General features: G+C 43.1%; 1 protein-coding gene across 8 annotated transcripts in view; it reads left to right on the top strand.

Annotated features, from left to right (window-relative positions):
* The window catches only part of LOC124123060 (FMRFamide receptor-like), a 131,004-nt gene that overhangs the window by 101,852 nt on the left and 2,293 nt on the right, over positions 1-26,859 (top strand). Inside the window, exon 1 of one of the 8 annotated variants that reach the window (XM_046486294.2) lies at positions 26,676-26,821. The exons of the other annotated variants lie outside the window; for them this stretch is intronic. The gene's annotated coding sequence lies outside the window, so the exon portion shown is untranslated. Of the gene's footprint in view, positions 1-26,675; positions 26,822-26,859 lie in introns of those variants that run through there. 8 annotated transcript variants of the gene reach the window in all.

Below are 26,859 nucleotides of genomic sequence, written 5' to 3'. Positions count from 1 at the left end.
TGACAGAATACAACCAATATATTAGTCTTCCCTACCTTACATTACCATGCATGGGTGTCTAATGTTCACCGACAGAATACAAACCAATCTCCAGTCTTCTCTACCTTACATCGCCATGCAGGAGTGTCTTATGCTCCCTGACAGAATACAAACCAATATACCAGTCTTCTCTACCTTACATTACAATGCAGGGGTATCTAATGCTCCCCGACAGAATAAAAACCAATACACCCTCTTGTCTACCTTACTTCATCATGCAAGGGTATCTAATGCTCCCCGATAGAATACAAACCATTCTCTAGTCTTCTCTACCTCACATTACCATGCATGGTTATCTAATGCTCCCAGACAGAATACAAACCAATCTCTAGTCTTCCCTACCTTACATTACAATACAGGGTTATCTAATGCTCCCCGACAGAATACAAACCAATCTCCAGTCTTCTCTACCTTACATTACCATGCAGGGTTATCTAATGCTCCCCGACAGAATACAAACCAATCTCTAGTCTTCTCTACCTTACATCATCGTGCAAGGGTATCTAATGCTCCCCGACAGAATACAAACCAATCTCTAGTCTTCCCTACCTTACATTACCATGCAGGGTTATCTAATGCTCCCTGACAGAATACAAACCAATCTCCAGTCTTCTCTGTCTTACATTACCACGCAAGGGTATCTCATGCTCCCTGACAGAATAAAAACCATTATACCAGTCTTCTCTTCATTACATCATCATGCAGGGGTATCTTATGCTCCCTGACAGAAAAAAAACCAATACACCCTCTTTTCTGCCTTACCTCACCATGCAGGGGTATCTTATGCTCCCCGACAGAATACAAACCAATCTCCAGTCTTCTCTACCTTACATTACCACGCAGGGGTATCTAATGCTCCCTGACAGAATACAAACCAATATACCAGTCTTCTATACCTTACATTACAATGCAGGGGTATCTAATGCTCCCCGACAGAATAAAAACCAATACACCCTCTTGTCTACCTTACTTCATCATGCAAGGGTATCTAATGCTCCCCGACAGAATACAAACCATTCTCTAGTCTTCTCTACCTCATATTACTATGCAGGGGTATCTAATGCTCCCCGACAGAATACAAACCAATCTCTAGTCTTCCCTACCTTACATTACCATGCAGGGTTATCTAATGCTCCCCGACAGAATACAAACCAATCTCCAGTCTTCTCTACCTTACATTACAATGCAGGGTTATCTAATGCTCCCTGACAGAATAAAAACCAATCTCTAGTCTTCTCTACCTTACATCATCGTGCAAGGGTATCTAATGCTCCCCGACAGAATACAAACCAATCTCTAGTCTTCCCTACCTTACATTACCATGCAGGGTTATCTAATGCTCCCTGACAGAATACAAACCAATCTCCAGACTTCTCTACCTTACATTACCATGCAAGGATATCTCATGCTCCCTGACAGAATAAAAACCATTTTACCAGTCTTCTCTTCATTACATCATCATGCAGGGGTATCTAATGCTCCCTCAGAGAATAAAAACCATTATACCAGTCTTCTCTACCTTACATCATCATGCAGGGGTGTGTTATGCTCCCTGATAGAATACAAACCAATATACCAGTCTTCTCTACCTTACATTACCATGCAGGGTTATCTAATGCTCTGTGCCAGAATACAAACCAATATACCAGTCTTCTCTACCTTACATTGCCATGCAGGGGTATCTAATGCTCCGTGACAGAATACAAACCAATCTCCAGTCTTCTCTACCTTACGTTACTATGCAGGAGTATCTAATGCACCCTGACAGAATACAAACCAATATACCAGTCTCCTCTACCTTACATCGCTATGCAGGAGTATCTTATGCTCCCTGACAGACAAAAAACCAATACACCCTCTTTTCTGCCTTACCTCACCATGCAGGGGTATCTTATGTTCCCCGACAGAATACAAACCAATCTCCAGTCTTCTCTACCTTACATTACCAAGCAGGGGTATCTAATGCTCCGTGACAGAATACAAACTAATATACCAGTCTTCTCTACCTTGCTATACCATGCAGGGGTATCTAATGCTCCCTGACAGAATACAATCCAATACATCCTCTTCTCTACCTTACATCACCATGCAGGAGTTTCTTATGCTCCCTGATAGAATACAAACCAATATACCAGTCTTCCCTACCTTACTTCACCATGCAGGGGTATCTTATGCTCCCTGATAGAATACAAACCAATCTCCAATCTTCTGTACCTTACATCACCATGCAGGGGTATCTAATGCTCCCTGACAGAATACAAACAAATACATCCTCTTCTCTACCTGACATCACAATGCAGGAGTTTCTTATGCTCCCCGACAGAATACAAACCAATCTCCAGTCTTCTCTACCTTACATTACCATGCAGGGGTATCTAATCCTCCCTAACAGAATATAAACCAATACACCCTCTTCTCTACCTTACATCGCCATGCAGGAGTTTCTTATGCTCCCTGACAGAATACAAACCAATATATTAGTCTTCCCTACCTTACATTACCATGCAGGGGTATCTAATGTTTACCGACAGAATACAAACCAATCTCCAGTCTTCTCTACCTTACATCGCCATACAAGGGTATCTCATGCTCCCTGATTGAATACTAACCAATATACCAGTCTTCCCTACCTTACTTCACCATGCAGGGTTATCTAATGCTCCCTGACAGAATACAAACCAATATACATCCTCTTCTCTACCTTACATCACCATGCAGGAGTTTTTTATGCTCCCTGATAGAATACAAACCAATACATCCTCTTCTCTACCTTACATTACCATGCAGGGGTATCTAATGTTTACCGACAGAATACAAACCAATCTCCAGTCTTCTCTACCTTACATCATCATGCAGGGGTATCTAATGCTCCCTGATTGAATACTAACCAATATACCAGTCTTCCCTACCTTACTTCACCATGCAGGGTTATCTAATGCTCCCTGACAGAATACAAACCAATCTCTAGTCTTCTCTACCTTACATCATCATGCAAGGTTATCTAATGCTCTCTGACAAAATGCAAACAAATCTACAGTCTTCTCTACCTTTCATCATAATACAAGGGTATCTAATGCTCCCTGACAAAATACAAACAAATCTCCAGTCTTCTCTACGTTACATTACCATGCAGGAGTATCTAATGCTCTCCGACAGAATAGAAACCAATCTCCAGTCTTCTCTACCTTACATCATCATGCAAGGGTATGTCAAGTTCCCTGGCAGAATAAACACCATTATACCAGTCTTCTCTTCATTACATCATCATGCAGGGGTATCTAATGCTCCCTCAGAGAATACAAACCAATATACCAGTCTTCTCTACCTTACTTTGCCATGCAGGAGTATCTTATGCTCCCTGACAGAATACAAACCAATGTACTAGTCTTCTCTACCTTACATCAACATACAGGGGTATCTAATCCTCCCTGATTGAATAATAACCAATGTACCAGTCTTCTCTATCTTGCATCATCATGTAGGGGTATCTAATGCTCCCTGACAGAATACAAACCAATATCCTGTCTTCTCTACCTTACATCATCATGCAAGGGTATCAAATGCTCCCTGATAGAATACAAACCAATCTCCAGTCCACGCTACCTTACATTATCATGCAGGGGTATCATGTGGTCCCTGACGGAATACAAACCAATATACCAGTCTTTTCTACATTACATTATCATGCAGGGGTATCTAATGCTCCCTGACAGAATAAAAACCAATCTCCTGTCTTCCCTACCTTACATCATCATGGAGGGTGTCTAATGCTCCCCGATAGAATACAAACCAGTCTCCAGTCTACTCTACCTTGCATCACCATGCAGGAGTATCTAAAGCTCCCTGATAGAATTCAAACCAATATACCAGTCTTCTCTACCTTGCATCACAATGCAGGGTTATCTAATGCTCCCCGACAGAATACAAACCAATCTCCAGTCTTCTCTACCTTACATTACAATGCAGGGGTATCTAATGCTCCCTGATTGAATACTAACCAATATACCAGTCTTCCCTACCTTACTTCACCATGCAGGGTTCTCTAATGCTCCCTGACAAAATACAAACCAATCTCTAGTCTTCTCTACCTTACATCATCATGCAAGGTTATCTAATGCTCCCCGACAAAATACAAACCAATCTCTAGTCTTCTCTACCTTATATTACCATGCAGGGGTATCTAATGCTCCCTGACAGAATAAAAACCAATCTCCAGTCTTCTCTACCTTTCATCATCATACAAGGGTATCTAATGCTCCCTGACAGAATACAAACAAATCTCCAGTGTTCTCTACCTTACATTACCATGCAGGGGTATCTAATGCTCTCCGACAGAATAGAAACCAATCTCCAGTCTTCTCTACCTTACATCGCCATGCAAGGGTATGTCATGCTCCCTGGCAGAATAAACACCATTATACCAGTCTTCTCTTCATTACATCATCATGCAGAGGTATCTAATGCTCCCTCAGAGAATACAAACCAATATACCAGTCTTCTCTACCTTACTTTGCCATGCAGGAGTATCTTATGCTCCCTGACAGAATACAAACCAATGTACCAGTCTTCTCTACCTTACATCAACATACAGGGGTATCTAATGCACCCTGATTGAATGATAACCAATGCACCAGTCTTCTCTACCTTACATCATCATGTAGGGGTATCTAATGCTCCCTGACAGAATACAAACCAATCTCCTGTCTTCTCTACCTTACATCATCATGCAAGGGTATCTAGTGCTCCCTGATAGAATACAAACCAACCTCCAGTCTACGCTACCTTACATTATCATGCAGGGGTATCATGTGGTCCCTGACGGATTACAAACCAATATACCAGTCTTTTCTACCTTACATTATCATGCAGGGGTATCTAATGCTCCCTGACAGAATACAAACCAATCTCCAGTCTTCTCTACCTTACATTACCATGCAGAGGTATCTAATGCTCCCTGAAAGAATAAAAACCAATCTCCTGTCTTCCCTACCTTACATCATCATGCAAGGGTATCTAATGCTCCCTGATAGAATACAAACCAGTCTCCAGTCTAGTCTACCTTGCATCACCATGCAGGAGTATCTAATGCTCTCTGATAGAATACAAACCAATATACCAGTCTTCTCTACCTTGCATCACCATGCAGGGTTATCTAATGCTCCCTGACAGAATACAAACCAATATACCAGTCTTCTCTACCTTACATTACAATGCAGGGGTATCTTATGCTCCCCGACAGAATACAAACCAATCTCCAGTCTTCTCTACCTTACATTACCACGCAGGGGTATCTAATGCTCCGTGACAGAATAGAAACTAATATACCAGTCTTCTCTACCTTTCTATACCATGCAGGGGTATCTAATGCTCCCCGACAGAATACAAACCAATATACATCTTCTTCTCTACCTTACATCACCATGCAGGAGTTTTTTATGCTCCCTGATAGAATACAAACCAATACATCCTCTTCTCTACCTTACATCACAATGCAGGAGTTTCTTATGCTCCCCGACAGAATACAAACCAATCTCCAGTCTTCTCTACCTTACTAATCAATGCAGGGGTATCTAATGGTCCCTGACAGAATACAAACCAATCTCTACTCTTCTCTACCTTACATTACCATGCAGGGGTATCTTATACTCCCTGACAGAATATAAACCAATACACCCTTTTCTCTACCTTACATCACCATGCAGGAGTTTCTTATGCTCCCTGACAGAATACAACCAATATATTAGTCTTCCCTACCTTACATTACCATGCAGGGGTATCTAATGTTCACCGACAGAATACAAACCAATCTCCAGTCTTCTCTACCTTACATCGCCATGCAGGAGTGTCTTATGCTCCCTGACAGAATACAAACCAATATACCAGTCTTCTCTACCTTACATTACAATGCAGGGGTATCTAATGCTCCCCGACAGAATAAAAACCAATACACCCTCTTGTCTACCTTACTTCATCATGCAAGGGTATCTAATGCTCCCCGACAGAATACAAACCAATCTCCAGTCTTCTCTACCTTACTAATCAATGCAGGGGTATCTAATGGTCCCTGACAGAATACAAACCAATCTCTACTCTTCTCTACCTTACATTACCATGCAGGGGTATCTAATGCTCCCTGACAGAATATAAACCAATACACCCTCTTCTCTACCTTACATCACCATGCAGGAGTTTCTTATGCTCCCTGACAGAATACAACCAATATATTAGTCTTCCCTACCTTACATTACCATGCAGGGGTATCTAATGTTCACCGACAGAATACAAACCAATCTCCAGTCTTCTCTACCTTACATCGCCATGCAGGAGTGTCTTATGCTCCCTGACAGAATACAAACCAATGTACCAGTCTTCTCTACCTTACATTACAATGCAGGGGTATCTAATGCTCCCCGACAGAATAAAAACCAATACACCCTCTCGTCTACCTTACTTCATCATGCAAGGGTATCTAATGCTCCCCGACAGAATACAAACCATTCTCTAGTCTTCTCTACCTCACATTACCATGCAGGGGTATCTAATGCTCCCCGACAGAATGCAAACCAATCTCTAGTCTTCCCTACCTTACATTAACATGCAGGGTTATCTAATGCTCCCTGACAGAATACAAACCAATCTCCAGTCTTCTCTACCTTGCATCACCATGCAGGGTTATCTAATGCTCCCTGACAGAATACAAACCAATATCCCAGTCTTCTCTACCTTACATTACAATGCAGGGGTATCTTATGCTCCCCGACAGAATACAAACCAATCTCCAGTCTTCTCTACCTTACATTACCACGCAGGGGTATCTAATGCTCCGTGATAGAATAGAAACTAATATACCAGTCTTCTCTACCTTTCTATACCATGCAGGGGTATCTAATGCTCCCCGACAGAATACAAACCAATATACATCCTCTTCTCTACTTTACATCACCATGCAGGAGTTTTTTATGCTCCCTGATAGAATACAAACCAGTACATCCTCTTCTCTACCTTACATCACAATGCAGGAGTTTCTTATGCTCCCCGACAGAATACAAACCAATCTCCAGTCTTCTCTACCTTACTAATCAATGCAGGGGTATCTAATGGTCCCTGACAGAATACAAACCAATCTCTAGTCTTCTCTACCTTACATTACCATGCAGGGGTATCTAATACTCCCTGACAGAATATAAACCAATACACCCTCTTCTCTACCTTACATCACCATGCAGGAGTTTCTTATGCTCCCTGACAGAATACAACCAATATATTAGTCTTCCCTACCTTACATTACCATGCAGGGGTATCTAATGTTCACCGACAGAATACAAACCAATCTCCAGTCTTCTCTACCTTACATCGCCATGCAGGAGTGTCTTATGCTCCCTGACAGAATACAAACCAATATACCAGTCTTCTCTACCTTACATTACAATGCAGGGGTATCTAATGCTCCCCGACAGAATAAAAACCAATACACCCTCTTTTCTATCTTACTTCATCATGCAAGGGTATCTAATGCTCCCCGACAGAATACAAACCATTCTCTAGTCTTCTCTACCTCACATTACCATGCAGGGGTATCTAATGCTCCCCGACAGAATGCAAACCAATCTCTAGTCTTCCCTACCTTACATTACCATGCAGGGGTATCTAATGCTCCCTGATAGAATACAAACCAGTCTCCAGTCTACTCTACCTTGCATCACCATGCAGGAGTATCTAATGCTCTCTGATAGAATACAAACCAATATACCAGTCTTCTCTACCTTGCATCACCATGGAGGGTTATCTAATGCTCCCTGACAGAATACAAACCAATATACCAGTCTTCTCTACCTTACATTACAATGCAGGGGTATCTTATGCTCCCCGACAGAATACAAACCAATCTCCAGTCTTCTCTACCTTACATTACCACGCAGGGGTATCTAATGCTCCGTGACAGAATAGAAACTAATATACCAGTCTTCTCTACCTTGCTATACCATGCAGGGGTATCTAATGCTCCCCGACAGAATACAAAGCAATATACATCCTCTTCTCTACCTTACATCACCATGCAGGAGTTTTTTATGCTCCCTGAGAGAATACAAACCAATACATCCTCTTCTCTACCTTACATCACAATGCAGGAGTTTCTTATGCTCCCCGACAGAATACAAACCAATCTCCAGTCTTCTCTACCTTACTAATCAATGCAGGGGTATCTAATGGTCCCTGACAGAATACAAACCAATCTCTACTCTTCTCTACCTTACATTACCATGCAGGGGTATCTTATACTCCCTGACAGAATATAAACCAATACACCCTCTTCTCTACCTTACATCACCATGCAGGAGTTTCTTATGCTCCCTGACAGAATACAACCAATATATTAGTCTTCCCTACCTTACATTACCATGCAGGGGTATCTAATGTTCACCGACAGAATACAAACCAATCTCCAGTCTTCTCTACCTTACATCGCCATGCAGGAGTGTCTTATGCTCCCTGACAGAATACAAACCAATATACCAGTCTTCTCTACCTTACATTACAATGCAGGGGTATCTAATGCTCCCCGACAGAATAAAAACCAATACACCCTCTTGTCTACCTTACTTCATCATGCAAGGGTATCTAATGCTCCCCGACAGAATAGAAACCAATCTCCAGTCTTCTCTACCTTACTAATCAATGCAGGGGTATCTAATGGTCCCTGACAGAATACAAACCAATCTCTAGTCTTCTCTACCTTACATTACCATGCAGGGGTATCTAATGCTCCCTGACAGAATATAAACCAATACACCCTCTTCTCTACCTTACATCACCATGCAGGAGTTTCTTATGCTCCCTGACAGAATACAACCAATATATTAGTCTTCCCTACCTTACATTACCATGCAGGGGTATCTAATGTTCACCGACAGAATACAAACCAATCTCCAGTCTTCTCTACCTTACATCGCCATGCAGGAGTGTCTTATGCTCCCTGACAGAATACAAACCAATATACCAGTCTTCTCTACCTTACATTACAATGCAGGGGTATCTAATGCTCCCCGACAGAATAAAAACCAATACACCCTCTCGTCTACCTTACTTCATCATGCAAGGGTATCTAATGCTCCCCGACAGAATACAAACCATTCTCTAGTCTTCTCTACCTCACATTACCATGCAGGGGTATCTAATGCTCCCCGACAGAATGCAAACCAATCTCTAGTCTTCCCTACCTTACATTAACATGCACGGTTATCTAATGCTCCCTGACAGAATACAAACCAATCTCCAGTCTTCTCTACCTTGCATCACCATGCAGGGTTATCTAATGCTCCCTGACAGAATACAAACCAATATACCAGTCTTCTCTACCTTACATTACAATGCAGGGGTATCTTATGCTCCCCGACAGAATACAAACCAATCTCCAGTCTTCTCTACCTTACATTACCACGCAGGGGTATCTAATGCTCCGTGATAGAATATAAACTAATATACCAGTCTTCTCTACCTTTCTATACCATGCAGGGGTATCTAATGCTCCCCGACAGAATACAAACCAATATACATCCTCTTCTCTACTTTACATCACCATGCAGGAGTTTCTTATGCTCCCTGACAGAATACAACCAATATATTAGTCTTCCCTACCTTACATTACCATGCAGGGGTATCTAATGTTCACCGACAGAATACAAACCAATCTCCAGTCTTCTCTACCTTACATCGCCATGCAGGAGTGTCTTATGCTCCCTGACAGAATACAAACCAATATACCAGTCTTCTCTACCTTACATTACAATGCAGGGGTATCTAATGCTCCCCGACAGAATAAAAACCAATACACCCTCTTGTCTACCTTACTTCATCATGCAAGGGTATCTAATGCTCCCCGACAGAATACAAACCATTATACCAGTCTTCTCTACTTTACATCATCATGCAGGGGTATCTTATGCTCCCTGATAGAATACAAAACAATATACCAGTCTTCCGTACCTTACATTACCATGCAGGGTTATCTAATGCTCTGTGCCAGAATACAAACCAATATACCAGTCTTCTCTACCTTACATTACCATGCAGGGGTATCTAATGCTCCCTGACAAAATACAAACCAATCTCCAGTCTTCTCTACCTTACATTATCATGCAGGGGTATCTAATGCTCCCTGACAGAATACAAACCAATCTCCAGTCTTCTCTACCTTACATCACCATGCAAGGGTATCTAATTCTCACTGACAGAATACAAACCAATCTCCAGTCTTCTCTACCTTACATTACTATACAGGGGTATCTAATGCTCCCTGACAGAATACAAACCAATCTCCAGTCTTCTCTACCTTACATCACCATGCAGGGGTATCTAATGCTCCCTGACAGAATACAAACCAATACACACTCTTCTCTACCTTACATCGCCATGCAGGAGTTTCTTATGTTCCCTGACAGAATACAAAACAATCTCCATTCTTCTCTACCTTACATCGCCATGCAGGAGTATCTTATGCTCCCTGACAGAATAAAAAACCAATACACGCTCTTTTCTACCTTATTTTACAATGCAGGAATATCTTGTGCTCCCTGATAGAATACAAACCAATATACCAGTCTCCTCTACCTTACATCGCTATGCAGGAGTATCTTATGCTCCCTGACAGAAAAAAAACCAATACACCCTTTTTTCTGCCTTACCTCACCATGCAGGGGTATCTCATGCTCCCCGAGAGAATACAACCCAATCTCCAGTCTTCTCTACCTTACATTACCACGCAGGGGTATCTAATGCTCCGTGACAGAATACAAACTAATATACCAGTCTTCTCTACCTTACTTCACCATGCAGGGGTATCTTATGCTCCCTGATAGAATACAAACCAATATACCAGTCTTCCCTACCTTACTTCACAATGCAGGGGTATCTTATGCTCCCTGATAGAATACAAACCAATCTCCAGTCTTCTGTACCTTACATCACCATGCAAGGGTATCTAATGCTCCCTGACAGAATACAAACCAATACATCCTCTTCTCTACCTTACATCACAATGCAGGAGTTTCTTATGCTCCCCGACAGAATACAAACCAATCTCCAGTCTTCTCTACCTTACTAATCCATGCAGGGGTATCTAATGGTCCCTGACAGAATACAAACCAATCTCGAGTCTTCTCTACCTTACATTACCATGCAGGGGTATCTAATGCTCCCCGACAGAGTACAAACCAATCTCTAGTCTTCCCTACCTTACATTACCATGCAGGGTTATCTAATGCTCCCCGACAGAATACAAACCAATCTCCAGTCTTCTCTACCTTACATTACAATGCAGGGTTATCTAATGCTCCCTGGCAGAATACAAACCAATCTCTAGTCTTCTCTACCTTACATCATCGTGCAAGGGTATCTAATGCTCCCCGACAGAATAGAAACCAATCCCTAGTCTTCCCTACCTTACATTACCATGCAGGGTTATCTAATGCTCCCTGACAGAATACAAACTAATCTCCAGTCTTCTCTACCTTACATTACCATGCAAGGATATCTCATGCTCCCTGACAGAATAAAAACCATTTTACCAGTCTTCTCTTCATTACATCATCATGCAGGGGTATCTTATGCTCCCTGATAGAATACAAACCAATATACCAGTCTTCCCTACCTTACATTGCCATGCAGGGTTATCTAATGCTCTGTGCCAGAATACAAACGAATATACCAGTCTTCTCTATCTTACATTACCATGCAGGGGTATCTAATGCTCCCTGACAGAATACAAACCAATCTCCAGTCTTCTCTACCTTACATTACTATGCAGGGGTATCTAATGCTCCCCGACAGAATACAAACCAATCTCCAGTCTTCTCTACCTTACATCACCATGCAGGGGTATCTAATTCTCCCTGACAGAATACAAACCAATCTCCAGTCTTCTCTACCTTACATTACTATGCAGGGGTATGTAATGCTCCCTGACAGAATACAAACCAATCTCCAGTCTTCTCTACCTTACATTACTATGCAGGGGTATGTAATGCTCCCTGACAGAATACAAACCAATCTCCAGTCTTCTCTACCTTACATCACCATGCAGGGGTATCTAATGCTCCCTGACAGAATACAAACCAATACACCCTCTTCTCTACCTTACATCGCCATGCAGGAGTTTCTTATGTTCCCTGACAGAATACAAACCAATCTCTCTTCTTCTCAACCTTACATCGCCATGCAGGAGTATCTTATGCTCCCTGACAGAATAAAAAACCAATACACGCTCTTTTCTACCTTATTTTACAATGCAGGAATATCTTGTGCTCCCTGATAGAATACAAACCAATATACCAGTCTCCTCTACCTTACATCGCTATGCAGGAGTATCTTATGCTCCCTGACAGAAAAAAAACCAATACACCCTTTTTTCTGCCTTACCTCACCATGCAGGGGTATCTTATGCTCCCCGACAGAATACAAACCAATCTCCAGTCTTCTCTACCTTACATTACCACGCAGGGGTATCTAATGCTCCGTGACAGAATACAAACTAATATACCAGTCTTCTCTACCTTACTATACCATGCAAGGGTATCTAATGCTCCCTGATAGAATACAAACCAATATACCAGTCTTCCCTACCTTACTTCACCATGCAGGGGTATCTTATGCTCCCTGATAGAATACAAACCAATCTCCAGTCTTCTGTACCTTACATCACCATGCAGGGGTATCTAATGCTCCCTGACAGAATACAAACCAATCTCGAGTCTTCTCTACCTAACATTACCATGCAGGGGTATCTAATGCTCCCTGACAGAATATAAACCAATACACCCTCTTCTCTACCTTACATCACAATGCAGGAGTTTCTTATGCTCCCCGACAGAATACAAACCAATCTCCAGTCTTCTCTACCTTACTAATCCATGCAGGGGTATCTAATGGTCCCTGACAGAATACAAACCAATCTCTAGTCTTCTCTACCTTACATTACCATGCAGGGGTATCTAATGCTCCCTGACAGAATATAAACCAATACACCCTCTTCTCTACCTTACATCGCCATGCAGGAGTTTCTTATGCTCCCTGACAGAATACAAACCAATATATTAGTCTTCCCTACCTTACATTACCATGCAGGGGTATCTAATGTTTACCGACAGAATACAAACCAATCTCCAGTCTTCTCTACCTTACATCGCCATGCAAGGGTATCTCATGCTCCCTGACAGAAAAAATACATTATACCAGTCTTCTCTTCATTACATCATCATGCAGGGGTATCTAATGCTCCCTCAGAGAATAAAAACCATTATACCAGTCTTCTCTACCTTTCATCATCATGCAGGGGTATATAATGCTCCCTGATTGAATACAAACCAATATACCAGTCTTCTCTACCTTACTTCACCATGCAGGGTTATCTAATGCTCCCTGACAGAATACAAACCAATCTCTAGTCTTCTCTACATTACATCATCATGCAAGGTTATCTAATGCTCCCCGACAAAATACAAACCAATCTCTAGTCTTCTCTACCTTATATTACCATGCAGGGGTATCTAATGCTCCCTGACAGAATAAAAACCAATCTACAGTCTTCTCTACCTTTCATCATCATACAAGGGTATCTAATGCTCCCTGACAGAATACAAACCAATCTCCAGTCTTCTCTACCTTACATCACCATGCAGGGGTATCTAATGCTCCCTGACAGAATACAAACCAATACACCCTCTTCTCTACCTTACATCGTCATGCAGGAGTTTCTTATGTTCCCTGACAGAATACAAACCAATCTCCAGTCTTCTCTACCTTACATCGCCATGCAGGAGTATCTTATGCTCCCTGACAGAATAAAAAACCAATACACGCTCTTTTCTACCTTATTTTACAATGCAGGAATATCTTGTGCTCCCTGATAGAATACAAACCAATATACCAGTCTCCTCTACCTTACATCGCTATTCAGGAGTATCTTATGCTCCCTGACAGAAAAAAAACCAATACACCCTTTTTTCTGCCTTACCTCACCATGCAGGGGTATCTTATGCTCCCCGACAGAATACAAACCAATCTCCAGTCTTCTCTACCTTACATTACCACGCAGGGGTATCTAATGCTCCGTGACAGAATACAAACTAATATACCAGTCTTCTCTACCTTACTATACCATGCAAGGGTATCTAATGCTCCCTGATAGAATACAAACCAATATACCAGTCTTCCCTACCTTACTTCACCATGCAGGGGTATCTTATGCTCCCCGACAGAATACAAACCAATCTCCAGTCTTCTCTACCTTACTAATCCATGCAGGGGTATCTAATGGTCCCTGACAGAATACAAACCAATCTCTAGTCTTCTCTACCTTACATTACCATGCAGGGGTATCTAATGCTCCCTGACAGAATATAAACCAATACACCCTCTTCTCTACCTTACATCGCCATGCAGGAGTTTCTTATGCTCCCTGACAGAATCATCCAATATATTAGTCTTCCCTACCTTACATTACCATGCAGGGTTATCTAATGTTTACCGACAGAATACAAACCAATCTCCAGTCTTCTCTACCTTACATCGCCATGCAAGGGTATCTCATGCTCCCTGACAGAAAAAATACATTATACCAGTCTTCTTTTCATTACATCATCATGCAGGGGTATCTAATGCTCCCTCAGAGAATAAAAACCATTATACCAGTCTTCTCTACCTTACATCATCATGCAGGGGTATATAATGCTCCCTGATTGAATACTAACCAATATACCAGTCTTCCCTACCTTACTTCACCATGCAGGGTTATCTAATGCTCCCTGGCAGAATACAAACCAATCTCTAGTCTTCTCTACCTTACATCATCATGCAAGGTTATCTAATGCTCCCCGACAAAATACAAACCAATCTCTAGTCTTCTCTACCTTATATTACCATGCAGGGGTATCTAATGCTCCCTGACAGAATAAAAACCAATCTACAGTCTTCTCTACCTTTCATCATCATACAAGGGTATCTAATGCTCCCTGACAGAATACAAACAAATCTCCAGTCTTCTCTACCTTACTTTGCCATGCAGGAGTATCTTATGCTCCCTGACAGAATACAAACCAATGTACCAGTCTTCTCTACCTTACATCAACATACCGGGGTATCTCATGCTCCCTGATTGAATAATAACCAATGTACCAGTCTTCTCTATCTTACATCATCATGTAGGGGTATCTAATGCTCTCCGACAGAATACAAACCAATCTCCTGTCTTCTCTACCTTACATCATCATGCAAGGGTATCAAATGCTCCCTGATAGAATACAAACCAATCTCCAGTCTACGCTACCTTACATTATCATGCAGGGGTATCATGTGGTCCCTGACGGAATACAAACCAATATACCAGTCTTTTCTACCTTACATTTTCATGCAGGGTTATCTAATGCTCCCTGACAGAATACAAACCAATCTCCAGTCTTCTCTACCTTACATTACCATGCAGAGGTATATAATGCTCCCTGACAGAATAAAAACCAATCTCCTGTCTTCCCTACCTTACATCATCATGCAGGGTATCTGATGCTCCCTGATAGAATACAAACCAGTCTCCAGTCTACTCTACCTTGCATCACCATGCAGGAGTATCTAATGCTCCCTGATAGAATACAAACCAATATACCAGTCTTCTCTACCTTGCATCACAATGCAGGGTTATCTAATGCTCCCCGACAGAATACAAACCAATCTCCAGTCTTCTCTACCTTACATTACAATGCAGGGTTATCTAATGCTCCCTGACAGAATACAAACCAATCTCTAGTCTTCTCTACCTTACTTCATCGTGCAAGGGTATCTAATGCTCCCTGACAGAATACAAACCAATCTCTAGTCTTCCCTACCTTACATTACCATGCAGGGTTATCTAATGCTCCCTGACAGAATACAAACCAATCTCCAGTCTTCTCTACCTTAGATTATGGTATATAGGACATAAATACGCCATCATGTTACATGGATGTCGGTATATAAGCCATAAATACACCGCCACATGACACAGATGTTTGTCTATATAGCATAAATACAACGCAACGTTACAGACATGTTGGTGTGAATGACATTGATACATCGCCACATTACATGTTCGTATATGTGACATAAGGGAGTGAGTGAGTTGGGATTAGAGCGGTTTTGAACAGTATTCCTGTGATATCACGGGGTGTCTGGTTGATAAAGGAGGAAAGCCCGAAGTGAGTGCAGGTCACAGACGTTTACCATTTTCATGAAAACCACGAGCACGGGTATAGTGCTGACAAACCAGATAAACATATTACGAGAACTGAGGCGCCTTTATACTACTTGGCCACCCGTGGCCCCAAACATGACAAACTACAACGCCATGTTTCATGGATGTCGATTTATTACTCACCCGTTAAACAGTGTTTCATAACATCATGTGCCGAAGTGACGATTTGGGGCATAAGCTAGTTATTCCAATGGGGGAGTCGGTAGCACTGCGCAACTGTACTCTGTAACGTCTAATGTGCTCCTAGACGTATAATCTATTCCCAACTGAGGCTACTACTTTTCATAAAACGTCATACACACTGACACATTACGAATCTGAAAACTAGTATTGACCTATATTACTTTGTTGGGTCAAGTCTATGATAAGTAGTTACCTATGAACTCTCACTTGACTCGCAAACAAATATTGTTTAAGTTGAGAGTTTCCCGACTCCCACTGCTGTATTGCGGTATTGCATCATGAGAGAACAGTCTATGGTAATCAGCTACGCGGTGTATTCATACGCCACCCGTTTACCAGCAACGTCTTCTTTCAACACTGAATTTCAATAGTATTAAGTTTAAGCGTGTTATAAAGATATTCCTATTCCATGTTAGATACTCGAGTAATTTCACAAATACAACGTATACACATTACGTAAACGCCGCTAAATGTAACATAAATACAATGCCACGTCACACGCATGCTTCATCTCAATAATTCAGCACACATTTCTTCACTTGATATTTATGAATATGACAAAGCAAACCCTGGGTTGTCCGTTGAATGTTGTGTGTGTGGACAAGGAATGGTGTGTTATGGGGGTCGCTGTAACCAGTCACCAAATTCCCCTCTCAAGGGGAGGCCAAGCTATGCGTGCCCAGGGATCAATATTTGTACATATCATATTGTTACATACAAGTAACTGAGATTGGCATCGAGAATGAGTGGATGGAAAATTCTCGACAACTTGAGATTCACGAGGGGTAATGTCGCCTGCCTTTAGCCAAGAGATCGTTTGTGGCTAGTAAAGCAACTGGAGTATCAAGCACATATTCCTCTCCACGCACCACGAATTTACCAGAGCATTATGACATCTACAAAATCCCTATTTGCTTATGATCCTACAAAATTGTATTTATTTCGTTTGTCCACGGTCCCCCTCGTCAGAATATTTCATATGACTCTATTGCAGTGATACTAGACCTCTCGAATTTGTCAATTTCCAATTTCACAGATATTAGCCCTGAACATTGACGAGAATCTTAGCAAAGGTATGTGGTGGGCGAGTCACGGCTGGGACAGGTTTCCACATGAAGACCTTTGTCTTATGATTCCCGCTAAGCCTCACCAGGAGTATCTGACAATGCCGTTAGTCTGTGGCTATTCAGATAAGCCGCCTGATAGATACCATACTGAATCGACAATGGCGAACGACGGTCGCCACACGTCCGGAAAGTCTAGCGAGGAATATCCTGGTAATCTCCCAACAACACACATGTGACAACAGGGAGCCCTTCATTCACCGGCCCTTGTTACTATCGACGCTTTGAACACACGATGTGATAATAATCTCAATACTGATAACAGATACTGATATATCAGTGTTGCAACAGACTGACGGTGGGGTTGGGTTGGATGGGTTGTTGGGGTAACTCGTACATTACCCTGTCCAACTATCTACTTTACGTAAGGTCGTAACAAATATGTCTTACATTATTGTTCCTCTCTACGAAGTGGAGCGGGGAACATAGGAACAGAGTTCGTCCGTCCCTCCGTCTGCTTCTCAAAGGGGACAACCTTTCTCAAAAACTATTTAAGTCAGAGAAATGGCATTTTACACACTAATGTTACTGGTAATGATCTCAAATGAGTTCGAAAATTGGCCCGGTCAGTTATTGTTTTTTACAAAGTTATGTCCCTTGCTTCGTGCTTTGGAACTCGGTGCATTCTACGTGAAAGGGGACACGTTTTCTTAGAAACTACTGAAGTTGAATGAATGAAAATTTGTATGTTTATCTAAGAGATACTTGTCAAGACTGAGTTTGAAAATTGATCCAGTCTATTATTGTTTTACAGAGTTATGGCCCTTGCTCCGTGCTTTTCAACTTAGTGCAAAGCGTGTGCAATTGGGACAAGTTTTCTCAGGAACTACTGAAGTTGCATGAACGAAAGAGATACTTGTCAAGACTGAGTTCGAGAATTGGTGCCGTAAATTTTCATTTTAGAGAGTTATGGCCTCCGTTCCTTCCTACATAATGTCAAATCACGATTACGCAACAAGCACGATTGGTGTGTGAGAGAGATGTTTAGCCTGGGACCCAATACATGTGCAAAGAGAAAAGCTGCCATTGTGTAAACACATGCAACCGTTCATTCTTGGAGATAACCCGAGAGAGGTGAAGACACATACAGGTCATCACTCCTCCGTGGAGATAACCTGGGAGAGGTTAAGACACATACAGGTCATCACTCATCCATGGAGATAACCTGGGAGAGGTGTAGACACATACAGGTCAACACTCCTCCATGAAGATAACCTGGGAGAGGTGTAGACACATACAGGTCAACACTCCTCCATGGAGATAACCTGGGAGAGGTGTAGACACATACAGGTCATCACTCCTCCGTGGATATAACCTGGGAGAGGTGTAGACACATACAGGTCATCACTCCTCCGTGGAGATAACCTGGGAGAGGTGTAGACACATACAGGTCATCACTCCTCCGTGGAGATAACCTGGGAGAGGTGTCGTGGAGATAACCTGGGAGAGGTGTAGACACATACAGGTCATCACTCATCGATGGAGATAACCTGGGAGAGGTGTAGACACATACAGGTCATTACTCCTCCATGGAGATAACCTGGGAGAGGTGTAGACACATACAGGTCATCACTCCTCCATGGAGATAACCTGGGAGAGGTGAAGACACATACAGATCATCACTCCTCCATGGAGATAACCTAGGAGAGGTGTAGACACATACAGGTCATCACTCCTCCATGGAGATAACCTGAGACGGGTGTAGACACATACAGGTCATCACTCCTCCATGGCGATAACCTGGGAGAGGTGAAGACACATACAGGTCATCACTCCTCCATGGCGATAACCTAGGAGAGGTGTAGACACATACAGGTCAACACTCCTCCATGGAGATAACCTGGGAGAGGTGTAGACACATACAGGTCATCACTCCTCCGTGGATATAACCTGGGAGAGGTGTAGACACATACAGGTCATCACTCCTCCGTGGAGATAACCTGGGAGAGGTGTAGACACATACAGGTCATCACTCCTCCGTGGAGATAACCTGGGAGAGGTGTCGTGGAGATAACCTGGGAGAGGTGTAGACACATACAGGTCATCACTCATCGATGGAGATAACCTGGGAGAGGTGTAGACACATACAGGTCATTACTCCTCCATGGAGATAACCTGGGAGAGGTGTAGACACATACAGGTCATCACTCCTCCATGGAGATAACCTGGGAGAGGTGAAGACACATACAGATCATCACTCCTCCATGGAGATAACCTAGGAGAGGTGTAGACACATACAGGTCATCACTCCTCCATGGAGATAACCTGAGACGGGTGTAGACACATACAGGTCATCACTCCTCCATGGCGATAACCTGGGAGAGGTGAAGACACATACAGGTCATCACTCCTCCATGGCGATAACCTAGGAGAGGTGTAGACACATACAGGTCATCACTCCTCCATGGAGATAACCTAGGAGAGGTGTAGACACATACAGGTCATCACTCCTCCATGGCGATAACCTGAGACGGGTGTAGACACATACAGGTCATCACTCCTCCATGGCGATAACCTGGGAGAGGTGAAGACACATACAGGTCATCACTCCTCCATGGCGATAACCTAGGAGAGGTGTAGACACATACAGGTCATCACTCCTCCATGGCGATAACCTAGGAGAGGTGTAGACACATACAGGTCATCACTCCTCCATGGAGATAACCTGGGAGAGTAGTAGACACATACAGGTCATCACTCCTCCATGGAGATAACCTGGGAGAGTAGTAGACACATACAGGTCATTAATCCTCCATGGAGATAACCTGGGAAAGGTGAAGACACATACAGGTCAACACTCCTCCATGGAGATAACCTGGGAAAGGTGAAGACACATACAGGTCATCACTCCTCCATCGAGATAACCTGGGAAAAGTGAAGACACATACAGGTCATCACTCCTCCATTGAGATAACCTGGGAAAAGTGAAGACACATACAGGTCATCACTCATCCATGGACTACCACAACCACCCATTCTTCAGGCCATGTATTGTACAGTACCACCCACACTCCAGGCCATGTATTGTACAATACAACCCACACTCCAGGCCATGTAAACTACCACCCACACTCCAGGCCATGTATTGTACAGTACCACCCACACTCCAGGCCATGTATTGTACAGTACCACCCACACTCCAGGCCATGTATTGTACAATACCACCAGCGCTCCAGGCCATGTATTGTACAGTACCACCCACACTCCAGGCCATGTAAACTACCACCGACACTCCAGGCCATGTATTGTACAGTACCACCCACACTCCAGGCCATGTATTGTACAGTACCACCCACACTCCAGGCCATGTAAACTACCACCGACACTCCAGGCCATGTATTGTACAGTACCACCCACACTCCAGGCCATGTAAACTACCACCCACACTCCAGGCCATGTAAACTACCACCCACACTCCAGGCCATGTATTGTACAGTACCACCCACACTCCAGGCCATGTATTGTACAGTACCACCCACACTCCAGGCCATGTAAACTACCACCCACACTCCAGGCCATGTATTGTACAGTACCACCCACACTCCAGGCCATGTATTGTACAGTACCACCCACACTCCAGGCCATGTATTGTACAGTACCACCCACACTCCAGGCCATGTATTGTACAGTACCACCCACACTCCAGGCCATGTATTGTACAGTACCACCCACACTCCAACCCATGAACACTACTATCCAGACTCCCAGCCATGTACTGTAGACTCTTACCAACACATGATTATAGAAAGGGCATTGTCGGTTGTTCAATCAGTTAGGAGAGTCACTAGTCATCCATGTCATCAAGCGACTCAGTTGGTAGGTCACATTGATGATTTAGACAGGGGAAAGTTGAGCAGGTAAGTCAGCAACTACTTCTGTGAAGTACTACCGACCGTAGGTGTATGTCGTTACGTGCCCGTCAACGAATGTTTCACTGTGCAGATAAGTCAAAGCAGAATCTACCAACAATCACGTCAACTAGCAGGCCTAAGGACAGGGAATGTTAAGGGGGGAAATCATTCGACTTTCATGGCAGATTACTTTCTTCTGATTAAACATGTGAAGCCAGAGAACCAGAGGCCACAATAAAGTCTGACCAATTACCACCGACTGAGGGCAGCACAGGCGCCTGCCATGAAAAGCCTGATGACGAGAAGTTATTTTAAGTTGAGGCCGCTCCTGGCGAGTGCAGATAGAGAAAGGCTCTGACACTACTCAGTAGTACGCTCTGACGAAGGAAACAAAACGGACCAGTGTTTTGTGTGGTGCACATTTTATTACCTGTCTCATCAATAACATCCTTGATAGATATATCAAACTATCTATAATGTCCATGAAGAAACAGAAATCTGATTAATAATAAATTTGTGGTGAGTATCATAATCTCACAGAGTCTTTACTCGCCATTCCGTCCGTTACATAAAGGTGAATGACACTGGGACAGACACTTGATCCCATACTGGAGGAGAGCGTATCAAGGATGAAGTCGAGACCATTAAGCTTTTACTTTTGCCATGTTTTCTAACCAGTTCCACTGAGACAAACTGACGCTTCACATTCGTCAAGTACCAGCTGAAAAATGGATGTATAAAATATACATGTTATGTTACACGTAGTATTACCCCATCTGTTTAAAAAAAGGTGAGCCATGAACAGATAACAATTCGAAGATCGATATGTGAAAGTGTCATATTTCGAGGTAAAGTTACAGTGTGACAGCAGTCGATATCAGCTCGCCACACAGCTTGGACTTCATGGGAGCACAACCGTGCCGATGGGTGTCGTCAAGGCCTGGTACATGACCTGTGACGGTGTATAACGCGGATCACGTATTGAAGAGCGTCGTCATGGCCACATGTGATGTGTGACGGTGTATGACACCAATCGCGCACTGAGGGGCGGCGTCATGACCTTATATGACGTCAAACGGTGATACCACCAGGTTGGTAATTTGAGGGACGTCGTCATGACCTTGTTTAACTTGTTCTGCCAGTGTATGACGGATAACGGTCAGGTCCTGAGGTACTGAGGGACGTCGGTATGGCCTGATGTGACGTGTGACGGTGTGATTGCGGTACTGAGTGACGTCGGTACATCCTGATGTGACGTGTGACGGTGTGATTGCGGTACTGAGGGACGTCGGTATGGCCTGATGTGACGTTCGACGGTGTGATTGCGGTACTGAGGGACGTCGGTATGGCCTGATGTGACGTGTGACGGTGTGATTGAGGTACTGAGGGATGTCGGGACATCCTGATGTGACGTGTGACGGTGTGATTGAGGTACTGAGGGACGTCGGTATGGCCTGATGTAACGTGTGACGGTGTGATTGCGGTACTGAGGGACGTCGGTACATCCTGATGTGACGTGCGACGGTGTGAGTGAGGTACTCATGGACGTCCGTATGGCCTGATGTGACGTGTGACGGTGTGATTGCGGTACTGAGGGACGTCGGTATAGCCTGATGTGACGTGCGACGGTGTGATTGCGGTACTGAGGGACGTCGGTACATCCTGATGTGACGTGCGACGGTGTGATTGCTGTACTGAGGGACGTCGGTATGGCCTGATGTGACGTGTGACGGTGTGATTGGGTACTGAGGGACGTCGGTATAGCCTGATGTGACGTGTGACGGTGTGGTACTGAGGGACGTCGGTATGGCCTGATGTGACTTGTGACGGTGTGATTACCGCCAGTCAGGTTCTGAGGGACGTCGGTATGGCCTGATGTGACGTGTGACGGTGTGATTACCGCAAGTCAGGTTCTGAGGGACGTCGCTATGGCCTGATGTGACGTGTGACGGTGTATGTCGTTAGCCACTCCCATCTAGCACGCACGAGCTTAGGAATAATTTATCTTGTTGGAACCAGTGGAATAATTTATCACGTTTGCATTAGGTCGCATTGTGATGGAAGTGTTGTACAAGCTATCAATGTTTCATGAAACTATTTTCCTAGAGACATGCTAAATCAAAGTACAGGCCAGAATTAAACATGCCACTAGCTTGAAGTGCCATTTTCCCGTAATCTTTGTATTAACAATTCATGATTGATTACAACATATTACGTTCAGTGCTTCAATCGATCCATGTATGCGCTACACAGTCCGCTCGCCTTGTCAAAATTCTTTAATGAATAAGGACATCCTTATAAGTACATCCATTTTCACATGAAACATTCCTTGATGGGCAAGTGTACTATTTACTAAACACCCAGCCGTCTTGGTAACTTCAAGCCAAGCGTGATATTATCTGTATTTTCTTGTTAATTGTTCCTTTCGTGACGTCAGTCTGCCGGCAGCCATCTTAGAAGATGGCGGACCGAAGCACGAATGAGGCGACAACTGTCAATTGAAGCCTCGAGCAATTGTCAATGTAAATATTTATACATAGCTAAACGGGTTGCTTCACCTCTTTTGGTTTTTCTGATTGCATTAATAATATTTAAACCCAGTCTGGACATGACTACAAGGGCCTTTAGGCGATTGGTTATTGTCAATAATGGGACCACAAGTTTAGCTCATGTGTATTGGGGTCCCAGTGCAACAAGCCACTGTAACAATTATGACTTGAGGAACGAGATGTTACATGAGTGTTTGAGTACAATTTATCTGGAATAAAGTCATTACCGACGTCAGAGTTTGAGTATGGGAACTATGTCTGATCTTTCTATCGTATATTTATTATCATTTGCAACATGTAGTAGGCACAGAATAGACTGAATCCACAATTATTCCCATTATAAATACTTAATTACGAAGTACCATAACCAGAATGTAGGGTAGGTAGGGGGAGCACGCCCGGCACGTGCAGATAGATAGCCACTGGTCACTTTGCGGAGATAGCACGTTTACAGCAGAGCTTGCTAAAGCAGACTACTCTCAAGGCAATCACTTGTCCCCAATGGACAGTACTACATACGCACACGTGTTCACATCAAGGTCTTCGTACTGGAGACACTGATCATAAGGCTTCTCGCAGAACCCCACAGATGAACAGAGCGTTGTCTCGCAAGAGGCCTGTGAGTGACTTGTGTCTGTTAAAAGGATATGACAAGGATAAATAGACGGGCTTCCGGGGAATTTTGTAACGAAGGAATTAATATGAAATAAATGATATCATATAGATTAATATACTAGATGGATTGAGAATATCATAATATCACTGGGGTCCCTGAAGAATATCCAACTCATTGGTCCTTTTTATAGTAAAGCAAACACATTCTAGTGATATGTGTACATTATGATCAATGAGTACTAGTGAATGTAAAACAAATGGCAGTCTGTGCTGCAATCTGGATGGTTTAAAAATGTTGTTAAATAAGGTTTTTGACCACGGAATTCTTGTAGTTCACTGCGTATGAATAATGTTGCACGTATTGAGTGCCCTGTTCCCTTCAGTGCGCTCTGGCCAATTTAGAAACCATTATGTAAGCAATCCTTATAAGCGCCCCCGTAAAGGAGTCAAAATTTATTTGACATGTACAGTTTATTTCTTATATTATATCACACGTTTACAGAAGACAGTAGTGTAGAAGGGGTATCACACATGTTTACAGAAGACAGTAGTGTAGAAGGGGTATCACACATGTTTACAGAAGACAGTAGTGTAGAAGGGGTATCACACATGTTTACAGAAGACAGTAGTGTAGAAGGGGTATCACACATGTTTACAGAAGACAGTAGTGTAGAAGGGGTATCACACATGTTTACAGAAGACAGTAGTGTAGAAGGGGTATCACACATGTTTACAGAAGACAGTAGTGTAGAAGGGGTATCACACATGTTTACAGAAGACAGTAGTGCAGAAGGGGTATGTAATTGCAAAGTAACTATTGTCGAAAACCTGTTAGTTTGATCGACGTTTGAGGTCAGCAGAAGTGGGATTTAACGTCACGATGACGTTTATTGCACTTTTATATCGACGTGCATGCATGTATTTGGGCTACTAGTCCGGTCTTATGCCGAGTTGACAGTGCTAGCCTTCTGAGATACCATGACGCAGGTTAAAATGGATATCTTGTTTTGTCCTTGTTTGATCCCTAAATGTTGACATCACTCCACATCACGCTTATTGATCACTCCATATCACGCTTATTTATCACATCTCATAAACCTTGATGTTCACATCACATCACATCACATCACATCACATCACATCACGCATATTTATCACACCACATCACGCTTATTTATCACATCACATAAAGCTTGATTCTCACATCACACAGAGTTAAATCACATCATATCACATCTCATCTCACTGTAGAGTGTCTGTCTTCCTTCGGATCATCTCACATCTCATCACTGTAGAGCGTCCACCCTCCCTTAGACCATCTCACATCTCATCACTGTAGAGCGTCCACCCTCACTTAGACCATCTCACATCTCATCACTGTAGAGCGTCCACCCTCCCTTAGACCATCTCACATCTCATCACTGTGGAGCGTCCACCCTCCCTTAGACCATCTCACATTTCATCACTGTAGAGCGTTCACCCTCCCTTAGACCATCTCACATCTCATCACTGTAGAGCGTCCACCCTCCCTTAGACCATCTCACATCTCATCGCAGAAGCGAGTCCGTCTTCCTTCAGTTCATCTCACATCTCATCACTGTCGAGAGTCCATCCTCCTTTAGACCACCTCACATCTCATCACTGTCTGCCTTTAGACCATCTCACATTTCATCACCGTAGACCGTCCGTGAGATGCGCATTAATTCTGAATTACAAAATATCTCGGATTTATAGGCGCTAAATAAACCTGAACCTTTCATATCATTGTATCCTCTGAGTGTTATGTGATATTCAACATTTCGTCGCCCGTGGCTAGTGTTGCATAGTGTATGGATTTGGTGTCAATGGGTATTCTTCATCTTATTAAACAGGCCTTCATAAATGAAAATATTTCCCAATTCGGTCATTAATCACCCCCATGTACCTACTCCTTAACCAGCTTAACCGCGCCGCCACGGACCTTAGCAACCTGAGCGCGTTGTGCATGCCAGGCCATCTGTGTCAGCATGAATGTGTATGACAGAACCTATATTGGTTAATCATCTGATTTAAGGAACGATATTGTCAAGCACTGGTTAAAGTTACAAACGATGGGTTTCTCCAAGCCTGCCCGATCTGCTTGTACGGATCCACTGTAAGAAGAACACGGGTAGACCTCCGACTGCTTCACCCGGCACCACGACGGTAATGTCGTGCTTTATTGCATATGTTTATGTTAGACA

The sequence above is a fragment of the Haliotis rufescens genome, unplaced genomic scaffold (assembly GCF_023055435.1).
Source record: "Haliotis rufescens isolate VD_foot unplaced genomic scaffold, xgHalRufe1.0.p SCAF_28, whole genome shotgun sequence".
Classification (NCBI taxonomy): Eukaryota; Metazoa; Mollusca; class Gastropoda; order Lepetellida; family Haliotidae; genus Haliotis; species Haliotis rufescens.
This window is presented reverse-complemented; position numbering and strand designations above follow the sequence as displayed.